Raw genomic sequence first — 20,229 nt, forward strand, 5'->3', positions numbered from 1 at the left:
AACCAGAAACATTTTGATCTTTACTCTCTCATAGTCAAGATGATTCACCTTTCTTGACATAATCTAAAAAGAAAGTTTCCTGGAATGAGGCAATTCATAATAATCAAAATGGTTTTGCTCTGGACAGGAGCTAGCATCCTTATGAAGGTAAGTCTTTGAAGGAATTTTATCCAGGGGGAGAAGCCAAACTAATAAGTTTTTACTCTAAACAAAACAAGTACTTATAAGAGTATTTGTTACTAACTGCTATTTTATATTCATTGGAATCTGGTGTTCTAGAATGGAGCTGTTTTCAATTTTTTTTGCTTTACTTCACTGCTGTCATGTGGTTTGCAACAGGTTTTTCATATTGTGTTTGTAGGTGAACACACATATTTCCAAAAATTAAACATCTCACCTAGTGTCCATCGGTGTGCATGAGCTTCCCAGAAACATGGGAAAAAAAGGCTTAAATTTCATACATTACATAGGATATTCAGAATGAGTAACTTTAAATAGTCTGCACTTCCTAGTCTCCATCTATGGTCAGTGCAGAGACTAGCTCAGAAAAGAAGCTAAGTAACAGCAATCAAGAAGGTGATCAGCCTGATTAATCTTCTCCATTTACTGTAGAGGGAACAAAGAAAGACAAACCTCATCAGACAAATGTTGGCCTTCAGTAATTCTTTTGTAGCATGTTTGCATGCATAAATTAAATTAACTTAAACAGTTGCATGAACCAACATTTCACTTATTAAAATGATGGCTAAAAAGATATAGGAAATTACAGGGAATTGCTGTACCAAAAATTAATATTTTTTAGGTTAAATGGAGGCTATTGAGCTCCTTCCCACTTTTGCCACATGACTCGCCATAGAAGAACTTCTAGTAATCATTATAAATGAACATAATGGAGGTTTCTGCTCATATTCATCAAATAATGTATAATACAGAAGAAAGGCAGTAGGTGAATGCTGATATGGTTCTGTACAGATCACTGAAGTGACTGAATCTGATCCTACTTATTTATTATTCATTATTCCTATGCTTTAATTTCCATGCATCCCTGCAGAACTAAACACTTATCAATACATGTATAAAGCTGATCTGGGAAGCAGATAGAAAGTACAAATATTCAGCATATCAAAACCCAAGAATATTCTGTAAACTGCAGAGACGTAATAGCACATCACAGTTTGCACACTGGACATGACTGACTTATCACATTTTTGAAACACCAGTTTCAGTATGATAAGGTACTTAATGAGGCATCTCTGGAGTTAGGTGCTATTTAACACATAAAAAAGAAGCAGAATTAGAAGTGCAAAGTGGTTTTTGAGAGTATTCCTTTGCCAAGATCCAAATTTTAGTATCTATACCTATTTATTCTCTATTTGCACATATTTATTAGTCTATTAAAAAAAACCAAAATCAGAAAATAACTAACATCCATAGTGAAAACTCTTTATTTTTCAGATCAGTTTTTTTTTTTTTAAATAATCCTTTAATAGAAAATAGTTTACATGTTATTGAAAGCTCAACACTAAAAATCTCAGCAGATTGATCACAGGAGAAAAACAGTCTGAGTTCTTTCAAAACAAGAAATAAATTGTTCTCTTTTACAGCTTAATTTTTGTTGACAGTATGCATCTTCTTAATGTAATTTCAATCTGGTTCATTCTAAATGCACCCTCATGGAGACCTAGAAAGTTTTATGCAGTTAAATATAAGTGGAATATTTTAAAGTTTAGTTAGTGTTAAGCTTGTTGCATATAATAGAATTGATGGTCATTCTCTTGGCAGAATTTAAAGTTCATTAACTGCTGTGGGAAAATAATGAGTGTCAGTATAATTTCTAATGTATTTGTAAAAGAACTTTTTGTAAAGTTCAAAAAAAAATTTGTAAAGGAAACATCTCATACCTGACAAACGAATGATAGAAAAAAAGAGTTGTGCAGAGGAGTTTGGCATTCACAGCATTTCTATAGAGAAAAATGCAAAAAAAGAAAGAAAAATTGTCAGAACCCTGTAGCATGTTAGTTACACATGTAAGTATCAGAGTAGGCCAGAATTAATGCACATGCACATGCACTTTCACAGTTTCTTAAGGCCAGGGTGGCTGCTTGAATGCGACAACGTGTATCAGCTTCACTATGAGATGACCAAGTAGATAAATTTAGCAGCAGTAGGTGTTAATTGCCCCCAGGAAACAGCTACAAATGCTTAAAACCAGTGGGTTATCTATTTAACCTTGCTCTCAAGGACATATCAGAAAGGGAAATAAGTACTTTCCATTGAATTTTTGGGAAATGTTATATAAAAAATTTAAAGACACATGCTGCTCATTATAACTTAGCTCTCCTTTTAAAACTGCCAGATATCACTGAGGCCAAGAGCTCTGCAGAATTTAGAAATCAATTGGATAATTATAGTGATCCATGAGTTGTCATAGTGAAGACTAAACAAAGACTAATTTCCTCTACCTCAATAAATAAACAAATGCATGCCTTTGAAGGGATAATAAATTTTCAACCTTCCAGGCATAAGCAGCCTCTAACTAATACAGTTTTGGAAGAAATACTCAGGATGATACACCGTACCTAGAAAAGAATGGTTACTGGCTTAAGGTAGGAATTACAAGTTGCTCAGCCATTAGGAAATCAGACTTTGTAGGCATTGTAGCAGTACCTAGTGGTGTCTGCAACACTCTCCATGGGCTTCCTGCTCACTGATTGCCTTGCACAGAATTTTTTACCTTCCTGATAAAGAGAAAATTTCATTACATTTTTACCTTCCTACCTAGAGCCCTTCCATGATAGAAGCTTGCTCCCTCCTGCATGGAGGAGCTGTATGAATCAGCTTCAGCACACTGTGGAGGGACAGAAATCAGGTCATTAATTAAAGCAAATTAGGATTTCAGTGTCTGTGTAAAAATGAGATTCTCTTTGACTGCAATATCTGATGAAAGGCAGAGAAGACTGATACAGCCCTTGCCAGACATGGAGAGGAAACTGCTTCTGCTAGCATGTAGACAGAGGCTCAAATCCTAAAGTTAATAGGCACTTAGCAACAGATTTAAGAATAATGAAAACTTTACGTAATTAAATCTAGAAAAAAAAAATCAGAAGGACTCAATTCACAACATTTCAAAAGATTATTTATAAATTTCATCTCACCCCAGGGCAATGCTAATCTCAGACTCCCCCTGAGCACTTTGGTGCTCCAGGGAGCTTCAGCTCCCAGGTTTCATATGCCTTCCTCCAAGGGAGATCTGCCAGGATCACAGAATCTTCTGTGAGCTAAAATTATCCTTGTTAGACCTTTTTTTTCCCCTAAGTGAATGCATAGGATTGGAAGTGACCTTCTATATTATCAGTCCAGTCCCCTCACCTCATAGGAAACCGCTTCAGTTAATCTTCTCATAAAAGGACAAATCTCTGTTTACATGACAGGAAACAGTCAAATTTATTCCTCCATAAATTCCTTTTGGAATTCTATCCTTTCCCCCTCCCCACCCCAGTTCTAATTAAAATGTAAATATGTAATGTTTGAAGCAATAAATAGTTTTTATATGTGTGCATGTGTGTGTGTGTACATACACGTATATATAAATGTTTGCAGATATACGCATGTATATGTGTGTGTACAGTATACATGCAGGATTTAGAAAGATAATTGACAGTGTAGGTGTGATCTGCAATTACCTTTCCAAATCCTCTTGCTTTCATCCTTGAAAATCTGAATATTGCTGTGATCTGGTCCACTAACAGCAGTAGGAATGTGTGCTACATGGTGCTCAAAGAGAGAGAAATCCTAGGGTATGATTCATACCCATAAGGTATCAGGTTGGCTAGTTAAATTGCAGTAAGGCTGCGAAAACATTTGGAGAAGAAAGAATAGAGGATAGACACAACTTTTTTGCTTCCCATTTGTGACTACTTCTGAGAAGAAGTGGGTCACCCCTCAGGTGTAGCCAGGAAATCAGTAAGATATATTGTTGCTAATAATCTCATGGCAACCTGTGCTCCTGCGATGTGAGAACATCGTTTCTGTTACTGCAGTGAAACATGAAAAATAAGCACCAAATGCCCTCTTTTAGAAGGTAGACTTCCCATTTATGCATGGTGCCATTAAAATTAATTACCTGAGAAACCAGTTCATAATGTCTACAGATATGGAAATAATAAAAAGTAATTGACTGAAAGTATTCATAAAATATTTTGAGCAAAGGTCATTAATTTATGCTAGCTGAAACCTAGGACTGCATGCTTGAATTACCAAAATACATGAGTAATAAGACAAATAATAGGTACTTATAAAATAACTACACACTTTCTGGGTTCTGGATCCCAGTTCTAGGAGTGCAGCGGCCAGTAATGCAGGATGTTAGTTACCTTGACAGTCTCCCTGAAAGACATACCCAAGGGAAATAAAGCAGCAGGCCAGTGCTGTGCCCTGAGCTGCTGATGAGACAAATATCCACTTGTGGGCTAAAACACGTGAGGTTTTGTGGAACAAGCCACTCACTTTGCACCCTCTCTGTAATCTGTGTTGCAAAAAATTTTTCAGATCACTCTGGTGATCAACTGATCTCTGAAATACAGGTGAAATCGTAGAAAAATGTCATAGGGTGTTTAGTGGATTCTGAAAGGGACTTTCAAAGTACTCTTTGTCTTGGTCAGATTCATTTCTTAAGAGAAAAAAAGACAAGAAATTGGTCATTATGACATCTGAGGCTAGAATATTATTTAAGAATAAAGCATAAATGAAAGGATAAATTCTCTATTTCTTTTCCTACTTTCAAACTAAACCATACAAAATCAGGAAGAGCTACCTTTGCAGACTGGATTTTCTGAAAATACATTTCTTCCTACTAAATAAGACCTATTAAATGAACAATTAGCAATATTACTTCTTTTTGAAGCAGCAGATCATATTCTAATGTAATTTCTCAAGTCTAATGGAGGCAGGCATCCACCAAACTGATGGAAAAGGATTTTTTTTTCTTTTTAAATAACTTCCACTTCACAGTTGACATTTATTTTTTGTGAAATAAGAAGAGAAGGATCTAATTTTAGATGCTGAAACCTGAACATTTTCTGGATCTTGTTGATGGGATTTTGGGGTTGGTTTTTTTGTTTGTTTGTTTTTTTCTGTTGTAATTGGCAGAATGTACATATTTATAGCCATTGTCCCACTCCAGTAATGCAACTACAAAAAAATATTCTTTTCATAATTTTTTTTTCATAGACATTTTTTACCATAGGAAAATATCCTATTGTACTATATGTCTCTCAGGTTGTTTATGAGTAATGATAATTATCTAATTTCTGGCTTATTGTTACTTAATTTCACTCTTGCCCCCAGTACTCTGTATTTATATCTCATCTCCCAGAACCTAAAACCAGTTTTGCAGAGTGGTTAGACCCAACTTCAAACCGAAAGTAGTTAGGTATTGCACTCTATACTGAGCTAAATATCATAAGAACCTATGATTTTTAAAAGCATTTATGGCTTTCATACAATGAATATGGCCTTAAAGCACTAGTATGGTCTGGATTTACACAGTCACCTCCTGATGTTTTCAGACAGTGATTTATACAATCAATTTTAGGACAGCAATTGCAGTACCTGTGTGGTAAATTATTTAATTATGGCCACTTGAATAAGTGTATGCATCTTAATAAGCTTTATGAATGTAATAATTAATCGGAAAGGCAAGTCTTTGACCACAGTGGCATTGAAACAGTAAATAAATCCTAGCATTATGATTGGATGAATTGTCAGAGGTTGATTATGGATTTTTGAGAAGGTAAAATATCCCTGTATTTGAGGTTCTAGGCTGGAACCAGTACAATCTGTGGGGTGACTGTAGACAAGACAAGTCACTTGATTGAACTTTTTTTTTTTTTGGCAGAATACTTGTTTTATCACTTCATGTGATGAGGTTCTGTTGATAAAGAATTTTGTACAGGACTGATGTATTATTATTCTTTTAATATTATTGTTTATCAATAATATACTTTGAGTACACAGTAATTGCTTTAGAGTTCCATATTGTCAATACAAAAGAGAATTATTTGGAGATTATTTCTTTTGTATGCAGTATAATAATTGCATGTAATTAGGACCAAAACCACTGCAAAAGTCTGAATGGACTGTTTTTACTTCTGATGTTCAGATTTGTAATTAACAAAAATATAAGTATTTCTTGTCTTTAATTTTCTTCACTCTAATTTTATTCTACTGCTTTTTTTTTTTTTCTTAGTAACTATATATATGTGATTTCAAAATAATTATACTGTTGTGGGGAGTATATTTGGAAAACAGAACTTTAAAGAATCCGTTCCTGAAAGACAATCATATACTGATAAAATATGTACATCTGACATTTTCATGTTGCATTTCTCCATTGTGTATCATCATAGCTGGATTTGTGGATCTGTGTATGAAGCTACTCCTTTACTATTTCACTGTTTCTTTTCTAAAGGAGTAATGTGAATATCCCTTTTCTTTTGCAGTTCTTCTGTACATACCTTCTCTCAAAAGAACCTCCACAATCTCTTACTTATTTCCTTTAATGTTCCTTTCAGTTATTGAAGGGATAACCCATTTTCTTGAAGCTTTATCTGGCTTTAGCGATTTTTAACTTATCCAAGTCTTCTTTTGCAATCATATCCTTTCACTTGTACCACTCAGCAGTTGGAAAACATGGTTCCTCTTATTTATATTATTTCACCTTAGATTTCCCTCACGAATAATAATAAGTGCAAAACTAATTTAATTTTCCTACTATATCCTGTTCACTTTGTATTAAGTTTCTCCCTAATCCCTTAGTGGGCTAATTAGTTCAGTTTTCAGCCCTTTATCTCTTTCCCTTTATATATTTAAAGAATCTTATATTGTTTTTAGTCACTCCCAAGGTAATAATTCCCTTTTTATTATATTTTTACGTTGCAGCATTTTTGAGACACTGACATCCATCCTCCTCTACTTCTTTTATTAATTTTCAGGGACATTCATTTACACAGCTCAGATACATTTTCTTCTATTATCACTCTCCATCTCTCTGTTGCCTCCTCCCTCTGGGACAGCCTCTTTTTTAAAGCTGGCCCAGAGCAATTACAATACAATTAAAGGGGAGCCAACTTCAGTAAAATTTTAATTTCCCAAAAATATTGCCTGCCTTCCTTCCAAATCTATGGCAGAGATGTTTTTCTCTCTTTTCTTAGTTAGGAGAAGACAGGTCAAAATAATGAGTTACAGGATTTCCAGGGCATGTAGTCCCAGAAAGAGCCATGTGTCAGGCAGGTACGTGCTGTCTTTCTGCCCAATGCCACTCCTGGGATCACCCCATTCCACGAAACAACTACTTTTCATGTATAATCTTCCATCTGCTACACTTCTTGTCTGACTTCCAGGCAGTACACTTTAGGTTTCTTATGACCACAGATGCAATGTGCTCAGCATGCTACTTCTGCTTGCAATACCGAATTTAGCCCAATAAAATATAAAATACAGTAACTATATGATGTAATTTTGTATTTTACTTAGATCAGTAAAATTAGGAATTTCATACTAAGTATGTTTCCAAAGAGATAAAAGTAATATGGTTAAAGCCTTTATGTCTCTCTGAATATATTTCTCTGCATGTTTATAATCTTATAACCATATAATTACATATGTATAATAGGCATAGGTTTTTCATAATTTTATGTGTGCTTTCACTGGAGCTAGGTTTGAACTTTCTATTTCAGAAAGCTGAAAAGCAATATGAACAAATAATACACTCCTGATTCGTTCTTTTTCTTTTTCTGTATTTTAGCATGTCAAACACAGTTTGTATTGTAAGTGTCTGAAGTCTGTCTTGCTAACTCAGCTCCACTGTTAAATCACCAATTCATCCTGTTCCATCTAAAAAGTACACATAGTAAAACAAGTAAACTGTGTTTAGGCTTTTTATTTGGTTTGGTTTGGTTTTAGTAATTCCGTCTTTCCTAGGGTTTTTAGATTTTGTTGGCTGCATAGTTTGAGTTTGAAAGGAATTAGAGCAGGTATTTTTTGAGACAGAGCAAAGCCTTTAATAATTTTGTAGTTTACCATTAATTGGTCTGTGTGGAATCCAATCAATTCCTTAATCCCTAAATGAGTGAGTGTTGTTTGGAGCACTACCGACATTCTCTATCTGCAGATTTTTTTCAGTACTATTATACTCTTTAGCTCATCCAAATTAGAACAAAAATAATCTTAACCTCTGTTAAACAAGACTAATAAATATTGCTTAAAATACAGATTTGATTTCCCCAGTTCATTCACTGTAGAGCCCTAAGATTTTTTAATATTCATCACTGTTCAAGGCAGGTAATTTGTGTAGCAAAGGAAAAGATCCCTACAGGCTTAATACCCTTAATACCTGTATGATGCACAGGTGCTTCAGGGCTTAGGCTCCATATCCAGCACATGGCAGAGGAAAGGCATGGGGAAAGAGGTGAGATGAAAGCATTATCACTTACATCTCCTTTCATGTTCATGCATGATTCTACGGTTTCAGATTTTGCACAAAGCAAATAAGCATGCTATTTATTTATTTACATTTATTGTAACACATTCAAGTGTTTCAGCAGGTGGACTTCCAAATCATTTAAGACATATAAAGGTCTGTTTCTAAGCTATTCAATCTCATTCAGTTACCTAGCACAGGCAAGGCGGTTCTGATTGGAAGTGTCATGGGTGAAAAATACTGTCTGAACACTTTTTACATAGGGAAAAGAAAGAGATAAACAACCCTGGCTCATAATGCTTTCACATTATCATCGTGTTGAGTTGGCTTACAAAAAGACTTTGGGACTGTTTCAGGAAGGACTTGAGTTAGCATTGCTGTTTTAATTTGCATCCTGAGAACTGGGTTTTGATTGTATAAAACAAAGGCAAAGCAAAGAATTAGGAGATGGCTTTGTCTATGAGAAGAAATGTGTTGCTAAACAGATACGCGCATACTATACCACATCTCCATCAAAACTGGAGCAAGTAAAAACTATAATTTGGGATGAGTGTGAGATGTACTCTGTTTTCAATATTTGGTTTCAGTGATCAGAAAGAGTTCTGGGCTTATTTCTGGAAGGAGGGCAAGTTGATGAAACTAATATGTTATTTGAGTTATTGACTGTATTCATCCAGTGAGTAAACCAAGTTAGTGTCATAGTTACATATGATTATATTCTTTTCTTTTGTTTAGAACTATTTTCACACAGATAGGTATATAACTTCTATGAATTTATGTTTATTGTTCCTGGATAATTCTGCAGATGCTTGCAAGTATGGAAGAACCCCATTGGATGGTGAACAAGGAAGTTTCAGTCTGAGTCCTTGGAGTAAGCAGAGAAACACAGCTCAGCCAGAAATCATGAGAGGAGCCTTAATAACACCAAGAGCCCTATTGAACACAGCCACCCTGGGATGCATTTCTCAAAGTATGATATACATTACTATTTGAGGATTTGTAATGGCTGATTTTTGAAGTGACTGATGGTAGAAGGGATTGAATTACATGTGATCTTTAAGAAATGTCATAGTGAATGTTTAGAAATCTGGATTTTTGCAGGAGTGTCTAAACTGGTAGAGATAAAAGATTAATATATTTAAACAGGAAAACATGATCTACCTTAATGCTGCTGGCAGGACTGTGGCATGTGTCACATGCAACTGTGTTTTTGTGGGTTCCAAAGCCAGCTTCATTTATGTGAGAAGTTTAGAAACTGGCTCATTTTCTGGAGGAAAATAAAACAATTACTAGATACATTGGTGAAAGAAGATTACAAATGAACTTGGTAGATTGCATAATGCACAATTCTACCTGTTTAAATTATTCAACTGGCAAAAAGGAGCCTTTCTATGTGATTCTAGAGGAACAAGCCCTCTGTAAGTCTGTGTTTACAGAACATCCTGGTGGATGAAACTGGAAGTTTGCCCCAGGTAAATATGTAATTTGGAAACACCAGAAGGTTGTGCCTTTTAATTAACTTTCTGCTCTTTCTCTGGTGCCTTTCCCCTCTGTTTCCTTTCTGCTCATAATCATTAAAAGACAAAATCCTCCTCCAGTTCCATGCTCAGGAATGTTTCCTGATTTGCTTTCATTAACTTCTACCATGTGAACATGTTTAATTATTTATCTGCTTATTTTCAAGGGAAATCCTGCAGAGATGTACATCTTCTTTGTAGGGATGTCATGTCAACAGGAGCTGGAAAATCCAATCATCCGTTGTTAAGGGAATAGAAGTAATGCATTCTCCAATTTATTTACTGGTAAAGGAAGAATACTTCAGTTCAGACTAGAGTTTGAGGGCCAGAGACATACTGAATCAGCTGATACCTTTAGTATAAGTGTGGTGGTGCATCTCCCCCCCGCCCCCCCCCCTTTTTTTTTTTATCTTTTCAACCGCTTTGCAACCTCAGGGATTCCTGCCAGACCACAGCCTTGTGTAGTGAGCTGGTCAGTTAGGTGCCCCTTAATTGTACCAGAAACTCCTACATGGTCGAAGCGGAGAGCGGCCTTGTCCTTATCAGAAAGTCTTACATGCTTGAAGCGGGGAATGAGAACAAGGGAGTGAGAACAATCAGTTACCCCCTGACAGCTTTGAAACAGAGCAGTAATTACCAACACAGATTGTGGCTCGGATGGAGATTCACAATGACTAAAGCCAATCATCTCATGATCCTATAAAACAGCAGTCCTAGATGAGGCCCTTTGAGTTCCCCTGGACTGCAGCGGGCTGCACCAGCATCTCCCTCTGATCAGAACCCCTCTCAGAGCTAGCAAACTCTTAGTTTGCTAAAATTGGAAGTCCATTGCTAACTGACAGTGGAGCCTGGGCTGAAACCCTTCACTCCTTGAGGCTCAACCCTTGCCCGTTGAGAAATGCCAAGACATTAGACGTGAGTATTTCACTGAACTCAAGGGGAATCTTTAAACTGGTAAACCAATTCTTTTTATATATGTATATATGTATTCATGTTTGTGTGTATGCATGTGTGAATCAGTTTAAGGAGTCTGTAGATGAACGATTTAATTTCAAAGTGAGTCTTATACTGCTGCATTATCCTTATTCCTATGAACTGTAGACCAAGTCTCAGACTAAGACTGGACCTAGCCACACCTAGGCGTTTAGAAAGCAAGGGGGTCTATTCTGAACCTCATGACTCAACGGGAGGGTTTCCCTTATCCCCTGCACCCATGATCCCTCTGTGAATCATTCCAACTCACTGTAACTTAATTTTCCTTTATGCACTTCCGTATAGTAATAGAGTGAACCTTGCCATCTTTGAATGTGTAACTAAGTCACTGTTTTGATCAATTTTGTCTAATCACATTGTTAATCACTGATGACTGAGTGCTATTAAAATATTACAACCAAATCCTGCGATTTGCTAGAAGTAAATTCTAAACGGCTACTAAATCAAACTGTGTAAAGTCACTCATTCACAATAAATTGACATAATCAGCAGGATTCACAGACCTGTATTTGTGACAATAAGCTTCAGAGTTTGCTATTTGGGGAGTTGGAAACTATCCCTTTAAAGACTGTGAGAGAAGGATGTTGCTATAGTACATAGATGTAGCTGTGTTCAGGTCCATGCCTGGGATATAATCACAAATGTGATTCTGTTGTATAGGCCAAGCAATCTGTATCCCAGTGGTTAGTGTGGTAGCCTGCCTTATCTAATGACCCATGAAAACAAATTTTATCTACCCAAAAAGACACTCACTGTGTCTGTGAATGATTTCATGCCCACCTCTGCAGTACTTGTAGGACACGGGAAAGATGTAAGGATGTTGCACGTTCCTATCTATATTCCCAGTTCTGGTCCTGACCCAAGTCAGGACATGTGGAATAACATCATAAACAAATGAAGCTCACCAATCCTCTCCAAATTCAAGAGAGATCCTGGTCCAAGTTTCAAATAATTATTCAGGCAGTGCTCTTGAAGTACATTATCCTAATCATATAATCAATTGTACTTACAACCTGCAGTAGGCTTTTTAGTCAGATGCTGTATTTGTACAATGAGGCTTAATTGAAGATTTCTTTCACAATTAAAAATGCAGAAAATATATAGAGGTTCCTCAAGACTTCACTAGAGTATTGTATATGACTTAGATCCGGGTCAGACTATCAGACTCCAGATAAAGCCAGCTGCACCTAACAGCCTGTAACTCAAATATTGGCATTCAGAATTAAGTTGGAAATTAGTTGCAGTACTTAGGAGTATCCATTTAGTGATTCTGGAGTAGGACATGCCCAGAAGGAAACTGGGTTTGTTCTTTCGAGTAAATATAATGAGAGAAAGAAAATGAAAGACAGACTTAGACTACAGAACTGATGGCCATCTATCCCAACACTAACGGTGGACTCAAAATTATTTCCAAAATGGAATGAGAGGAACAAGAGAGATTACACTCTCTGTAGTGTGTAGTATTGACTTTTGTGTGTGTGTGCTGTGAGCCTTTATGAAAGTAACATCTGCTCCCATTTGTATGTTAATTTTTTTTGGCATTTAAAATTTGGCTTTTAAAAATCATTCTCTCTCTTTTCCCTTAGAATGAGAAGCTGAGATATAAAGCAGGTGCTGTACAGAACTATGAGAGCATCTGAGTTAAATTAGAAATAAATTTATCTCAAAGGAAGAACTTCAGTCATTATAGAAAGTGAGTGTCAAATGCCAAGCTAGGGCATACTAATAAAATTTGAACCTGTATTGCCAGATTAAATATCTTTGTGTTCATTTTGTTTATATCTTAATTTTGAGATTAGTCTGTCTTTTCCATTCTCTTTATCATGTTCTATACTCCCTCCCAAGGTAGCCATTTCAGAGGCAGAGATAAGATCTGATTCCTCCATCCATACTGCTGATACCCCCAGCACCTGAGACACAGAGCTGGAATCTCTAAATAGAAAATATATTAGATTTTCTCTCTTCATGTTTTTGGCTTGTTAAAAGGAAATGTCTGCAGTGCCTTTACAGGACTTGTTTCCATGAGTTCATACAGATCATAAGATCACAGAAAAAATGTAAGTTCAAAGGGACCTCCAGGGGCCACCTGGCCTTGTCCAGTTGAATTTGAGATATCCCCAAGGGCAGAGATTCCACAGAGTCTCTGGGCAACTGGAGTTTGACCACCCAAACGTTGAAATTTTTTCTCCTATCTAATCAGAATTTCCCATGTTCCAGCTTGTGCCCGTTGCCTCTTTTTCTATTGTCTTGCATCTCTGAAGAATCTGCCTCCACCTTCTCTACACCCTCCCATTAGGTAGCTGTGGATGGCAATAATGTCTCCCCTTCTCCAGACTGAACAAATGCAATTCTCAGCCTCTCCTTGCACATCATAGTTTCCAGCCCACTAAAAATACTTGTGGACCACCACTGCACTTGATTTGATCTGACCAAGAACTGGGGAGCCCAGTACTGGACATAGCACTCCAGATGCAATTACCAGGCTTCATTTGTCTCCTCTTCTATGTCAGGTGATCTGTGGCAGATACTTACGATCCCTGCTGGTCTGACCTGTGATACTTACCCTCTCGACTGGATCACATTTCCACTTGTTAGCTAATGATAAAGTTTTGCATGCTTGTTTCAGAGCTCAGAAAACTTCATTCCTCATTTTAATTAGAGGACAAACAGTTAAATCCACAGCGCAGGTTTTTCTGGTAATGTACTACATAATTTTCCCTTGAATCCCCACCATTCCTATGCTCATCACACCTGTGCACTGGGTACCTGTCTCAGAGCCCATCTGTGGAGAACCCCAAGGATCACAAATTAAAGGTGCCTGTGTTCTGAGTGGCAGAAAAATGTCCAAATGTCTGTTGCTGTTTTTCTGGTTGTTTCTCAAACAGAAAAGGTCTTCAGATCAGAAAAAGGAAAATATGGATTAATGTCTTGGTATCTTCAAGTACCTGCAGGAGCTCTACTTAAAAAACTGTTGACTAGTCCTAATGCAAATATAGATTAAATGTGTTTATATCCTGTGGGAGTGAGATCAGTTATGTAGATCTCTGGATTGCCCTCCCTCTGGTTTAAGACAATCAATGCTTTTAAATTTTATATGTCTTTTTCATTCCCCTCTTTGTTTTTTTCAGTTTAGTTTTGTTCTGTTTTGTTTGCTTGTTCGCTTTTTTATGTTTAAACACTTGGACCAGTCAGAAGGCTGAGTGTACACCCTTCAATGTTGTGCCTGGGTTGGTAGGCCAGAATGGCCTTGCCTTTCACTGCCAACCACCTTGATTTAAGCCTAGGACACTGGAAAAGCCTTGAAAAGATAGTATTATATATTCTTTTCAGTGTTTACTACAAAAAAGTAGGAAGGTCTTACCTGTATGATGTGAACACTCCTTCTGCCTCTTGCTTCCATAGTAGAAATTCACTCTCTGAGATCCTAGAGAGGAGTATTCGTAAAGCTGGAATGAGCAGCAGCAATTCTACAAACTTACTGTTCAGTTAGTCTGTGTTTATTACTTCTACAATGGTAGTTACACATTATTCTGGAAGACAGGGATGGGGACCAGAATGGAGCCCTCATAGTCCAGGAGGAAGCAGTTAATGACCTGCTATGCCACCTGGATGCTCACAAGTCTATGGGGCCAGATGGGATCCACCCAAGAGTATTGAGGGAGCTAGTGGAGGAGCGTGCCAAGCCACTTTCCATCATCTATCAGCAGCCCTGGTTAACAGGGGAGGTCCCTGATGGCTGGAGGCTTGCCAATATGAGGCCAATCTACAAGAAGGGCCGGAAGGAGGACCTGAGGAACTCAGGTCTGTCATACTGACCTCGGTGCCAGGAAAGATTATGAAGCGGTTCATATTGAGTGAACTCAACAGGCAAGTGCAGATCAACCAGGGGATCAGGCCCAGCCAGCATGGGTTTATGAAAGGCAAGTCGTGCTTGACCAGCCTGATCTCCTTCTATGACCTGGTGACCCACCTAGTGGATGATGGAAAGGCTGTGGACGTCATTTACCTGGACTTTAGCAAAGCCTTTGACACAGTCTCCCATAGCATTCTCCTTAGGAAGCTGGCAGCTCATGGCTTGGATGTGCGTACTCTTCACTGGGTAAAAAACTGGCTGGGTAGCCGAGCCGAGAGTAGTGGTGAATGAAGTCCAGTTGGTGGCTGGTCAGGAGTGGTGTTCCCCATGGCTCTGTTTTGGGGTCAGTCCTGTTTAATATCTTTATCAATGATCTGGATGAGGGGATTGAGTGCGCCCTCAATAAGTTTGCAGATGACACCACACTGGGTGGGAGTGTCATAGAATCAAAGAATCATAGAATCATAGAATGCTTTGGGTTGGAAGGGACCTTGAGAGATCATCGAATCGATCTGCTGGAGGGTAGGATGGCCCTGCAGAGGGACCTGGACAGGCTGGATCGATGGGCTGAGGCCAACTGTATGAGATTCAACAAGGCCAAGCGCCGTGTGCTGCACTAGGGTCACAACAACCTCATGCAATGCTACAGGCTTGGGGAAGAGTGGCTGGAAAGCTGCCTGGTGGAAAAGGACCTGGGGTTCTTGGTTGACAGCCGGCTGAACATGAGCCAGCAGTGTGCCCAGGTGGCCAAGAAGGCCATCAGCATCCTGGCTTGAATCAGGAATAGCATGGCCAGCAGGAGCAGGGAAGTGATTGTCCCCCTGTACTCGGCATTGGTGAGGCCACACCTTGAATACTGTGTCCAGTTTTGGGTCCCTCAATACAAGAAAGACATTGAGGTGCTGGAGCGTCTCCAGAGAACGGCAATGAAGCTGGTGAAGGGTCTGGAGCACAGGCCTTATGAGTTGTGGCTGAGGGAACTGAGGTTGTTTAGCCCAGAGAAGAGGAGGCTGAGGGGAGCCCTTATTGCTCTCTACAACTCCCTGAAAGGAGGTTGTAGTGAGGTGGGTGTTGGTCTCTTCTCCCAAGTAGTTAGCGATAGGACAAGAGGAAATGGGCTCAAGCTATGCCAGGGGAGGTTTAGATTGGATATTAGGAAAAATTTCTTCACGGAAAGGGTAGTCAAGCATTGGAACAGGCTGCCCAGAGAGGTGGTGGAGTCACCATCCCTGGAAGTGTTCAAAAAAAGGGTAGACGTAGCACTTTGGGACATGGTTTATTCTAGTCTACCCTTAATTGGTTTAGTGTGGACTTGGCAATGTTAGGTTAATGGTTGGACTGGATGATCTTAAAGGTCTTTTCCAACCTAAACGATTCTATGATTCTATGATTCTGTTAGGAATTGTAATTATTTTCTAAATCCTCCTTTCCATGGATTATTTTTTCAATTTAGTGCACTTGTCCTCTCTTTTACAAAAATAAACCGCATCAAATAGGCTTGAAGAAAGGTGAACAAATTTAAATAAAACCCAAACTGTTCTTCAAGGAAAATGTGCCAGAACTCTGACCATCTCATTCAGTACCTTAGTGCACAAACACTTCATGAGCTACTGGCATTCTGGATCAGGAGAGGAACAGAGGCACCCTTTGTTCACACCCAGATTTACTGATCCTGGGGTAAGAGGTGGCATGATTATAATCAAAATTAATTCACCTCCCAGAAAGTCTTCTGGAGTTTACAGATAAATCAACCTCTGATCATACTCCCTTACCTAAGAATAAAAATGCATTACAACCAGCTTGGGACAAAGCATAGCTGCATAAATCTTAATGAGCAGAATTATTTTAGTCTAAATCTCTTCCATTTCTGAGTGCAAATCCAAAGATAATTGGGTTAAACCCATAAAACACAAAATTGAAGTCATCAACTGGAAGTACTGTTGCAATATAATGTTCCCATTCACAGTGCTAAAACAACAAGCTCATCCAGTTTCAGAATATCTGCTTTTTTTTAACAGATTCCAAACTTCCACAGAATGAGGTTATCCCCTCAAGAAACAAGGGTGTTTACACAGTGAAAGACAGACTGTTGTGCAGAGGGTAGAGGTGCTTCTCTTGTGCGTGCAGAATTAGGACCAGAGTATAGAGTGACCAGCCTAATTACTAAACCTTTCAAAAAGTGTTTCTTTAGATGTGTTTTCCAATTTTTTTAAATTTTGTTTTTTTGTACATCTCTAGTATTAGCCATCTTGCCCTTTGCCAGCCTGGTAGCCTCTTGGCTATTCCCAGCTAAATTTGAGGAAAATTAACAAAGCCCCATAGCAATCTTTGACTCTTCTTCCCATTTCACTTTGGTCCCAATGCCTACTTCTAATCAACCTTACCTTGAACATCTCACATTTATTCAAGCCATGAGAGCTTTATAATTTCTTCACAATATAATGAAATTCAGTTGCCAGAAAAGGAGAGGTGCAGGGTTTGACATAACTTTGATAAATGCCATAGTCAACTGGTGTTGGTCATAAAAATTGTGTCAATTGTGTGGAACTGTGTGGGATGATACACCAGCGAGAAATAGAATTATAGTGGAAATCTTATGTAGATAGATGTAGATTCAACTATTCCACCCTGACCTCCTTTCACACCTTTGGGTTATCTTTCCAAGACTTACTTCCAGGACACTAATGTATTTTAACAGGAGCAAAAAAAAAGGATATATGGAAATAAAGGCCATGTAACAGGCAGGGTTGTTTAGCATTTGCGCTTTTATTGGGAAAAGGTATGGGAAAAAATCTTGTTGCTTTCAGAATTCCGACTGAACAGGAATTTCTTTGTTATTCCCTCTTCAGATAATTAGTGATTTTCTGTCATAATAAGTTTTGATGATGTGATAGTGAGAAAACCAGATGCTGAATTAGCAAAATTAAAATTTAACCTTTTTGTTTCATTTAAAATTGATTTGTTGTTTATTTATTTGTTTTGAAAGACTTTGTTTCTTCTCAGTTGGACATTAAACTGGGTGATGAAGCTTGATGAAATGTAGTTTGGAGTCCATAGTCTGTGCTCCAATGTCCCCCATGTACTGAGCTCACCACTCAACTTGCCTCTCTGTCAGCATATGGTGAAGGCTGGTGGCTCCCAAAGGGGTGGGACTGGGAGCCATGTGCAATTACACAGCCTCCGGGGCTAGCAGGGTAATCTGGGCAGCCCCAGCTCTGATCACCAGGCAGGGCAGAGAGGACAGGGATCTGCTGAGGCCAGGCTGGGACATCATTCCACAGCTCGGGCCTGGCTAGCGGTGCCCAGCAGGGTGCTGAGATGGGGTCCTGGGCCAGAGGCAGAGGTGGAGGCCTGGGGGGGGCTGGTCAGGGCCAGTATGGCCTATGAGTGCCCTCTGGGCCCTGACAATCCCTTCTGATTTATTGTAGTCCTTCTCATTTGAATTTTTTTTTATGTCATGAATGTCTTATGGTGCTAGTGTATCATAAGAAATACAGCTTGGACTGGGAGGTTTTTTTATCAAAGAGGCCTGGGGCAACAACAGCCTCAAGGTGAGGAATCTACAAAATCTTTTCCTGGCAGGATTATGTTTTAAAAAATTGAGTGTTCTCTAAATAAATAATGCTTGAACTCCTCAATTTTTAAAAATGGGAAAGCTTGGAAATCTGTCCTGATTCCAGGAAAAATTCTGATTCCAGGATGCTAGACTGAATTGCACTTGTTACAGGCCTGTTGGCCAGTATGGCAGCAAGACTACAGATAACTTAGAAGGAATTACCTATCACTCATTTTGTATAATGCTTTTCTCAATAGAGTCCTGTTCTGGCTGGTCATTAGATGTTTCTATAGGATCATGTTCATTAATAATCTCGTGTCAGTATTTGCCATTAACTTTCCTCTTTTCTCTTTATTTTGTACATCACATTTATTTGGGGTAAGGACCTCTGTGGTGAGATAAAGGATCCATTTCCTCGCTGTCATTTTAACTGTCATTTAACTGTCATTTTAACTGTCATTTTAACTTAGCTGAAGGAGAGAGAATTTGTTGCTCGTTCTTTGGCTGTTCTTGCTATTACTTAAGGGACTTAATTTTCTTAAATTCTAAATTTGCGTCTCTATATCTTGTGTGACCTAACTTGTACTGAGGCCCTACCTGTTCTGAGTTAGTCAGGACCCTTTAAACTAAAGTTTCACATTTAATAATCAAGCACTTCTGGATTATGAGATCTTAGCCTGCCTGAGACATCAAACCACTTCCATGAAATGGAAAGATCGCAACAAGTGAAAGCAGTCCCAGTTTTGTAAGCTGCTCCTTGCTGACAAACTTCAAGTGTTTGTTTTCATATCAGTGTTTTGCCACTTATAAATTGAAGTGTATAGGGAAAACACATACCTAGCATTCTTTGTATAATTAAATGGCAGTAAGACTATTTAGAGAGTTTCACAAGTTTTTATATAAATTTGGCAATCTAATTCCCTATTTAAGCACTTCAGTTTCACAGAAAGTGAGTATATCATAGCCTCTCCCATCCCCCAAATGTCCTTAAATCTTGGGTGGTTTGTATATGAATGCACATGAAACCATCCAGCTTTTGTGGGTTTGTCATCATCCAAAGCTAAAGTACACTGCCATCCCTGGCAGGTTTTTAAAATACACAGTTGAATAAAATCCAGTAGAAGCAGCTCACATCTGCTTCTATTTCTGCAACAGAGTGTTTTGGGGAAAAGCCATGACTACACATCCCTTCATACATTAATCTAAGCTCTGTGTACAGAGGTTTCAGCTACTTTTTCTTGTGATGTTATCGTGATAATGCTTCGCATATTTGCATTTCTCCAAATTCCCAGCCTCAGGGATCATATGATTCTATAATAATTATCTTCTTTTTCCCTCCAAGAAAAATTTTATAGCCACAGGGAAAAAAAAGAAAATATCTTTCAAATTCAGTTGACATAGTCGGAAATTAGGAGTCAATAACAACAAACCTTCTTAAAAACAAATAATCTAGAATTCTCCCCAAATTCCTAGGCCAGTTCTGCACTGCAATTGAATCAAAAAGGAGAAACAGAGTTGTTTTGAAATAAGTTTCTAAGAACACAGATGCTGGTTGTGTTCCTTTTTGCTGATATGTGCAATTTTTTATATGATAACATCACAAATATTATATAAATCCACATCACTACGTAGAACATAGTCTGCAAAGACTTTTTTGGCATCTCATTTGTTGTTTTTGAGAACATGTTAAGGTTTATAATTTTTAATTAAAATTGTACAGTGAAATGTTGAAGTATTTCTTCAGAAGAAATTTCCTGGAAATTTGATCCTGTGAATTATGATTTCTTTTCAAATAAAAAACGCTAGCCACCAAACCAAATCTCCCATCCCA

Source organism: Pelecanus crispus, chromosome 5 (assembly GCF_030463565.1).
Source record: "Pelecanus crispus isolate bPelCri1 chromosome 5, bPelCri1.pri, whole genome shotgun sequence".
NCBI lineage: Eukaryota > Metazoa > Chordata > Aves > Pelecaniformes > Pelecanidae > Pelecanus > Pelecanus crispus.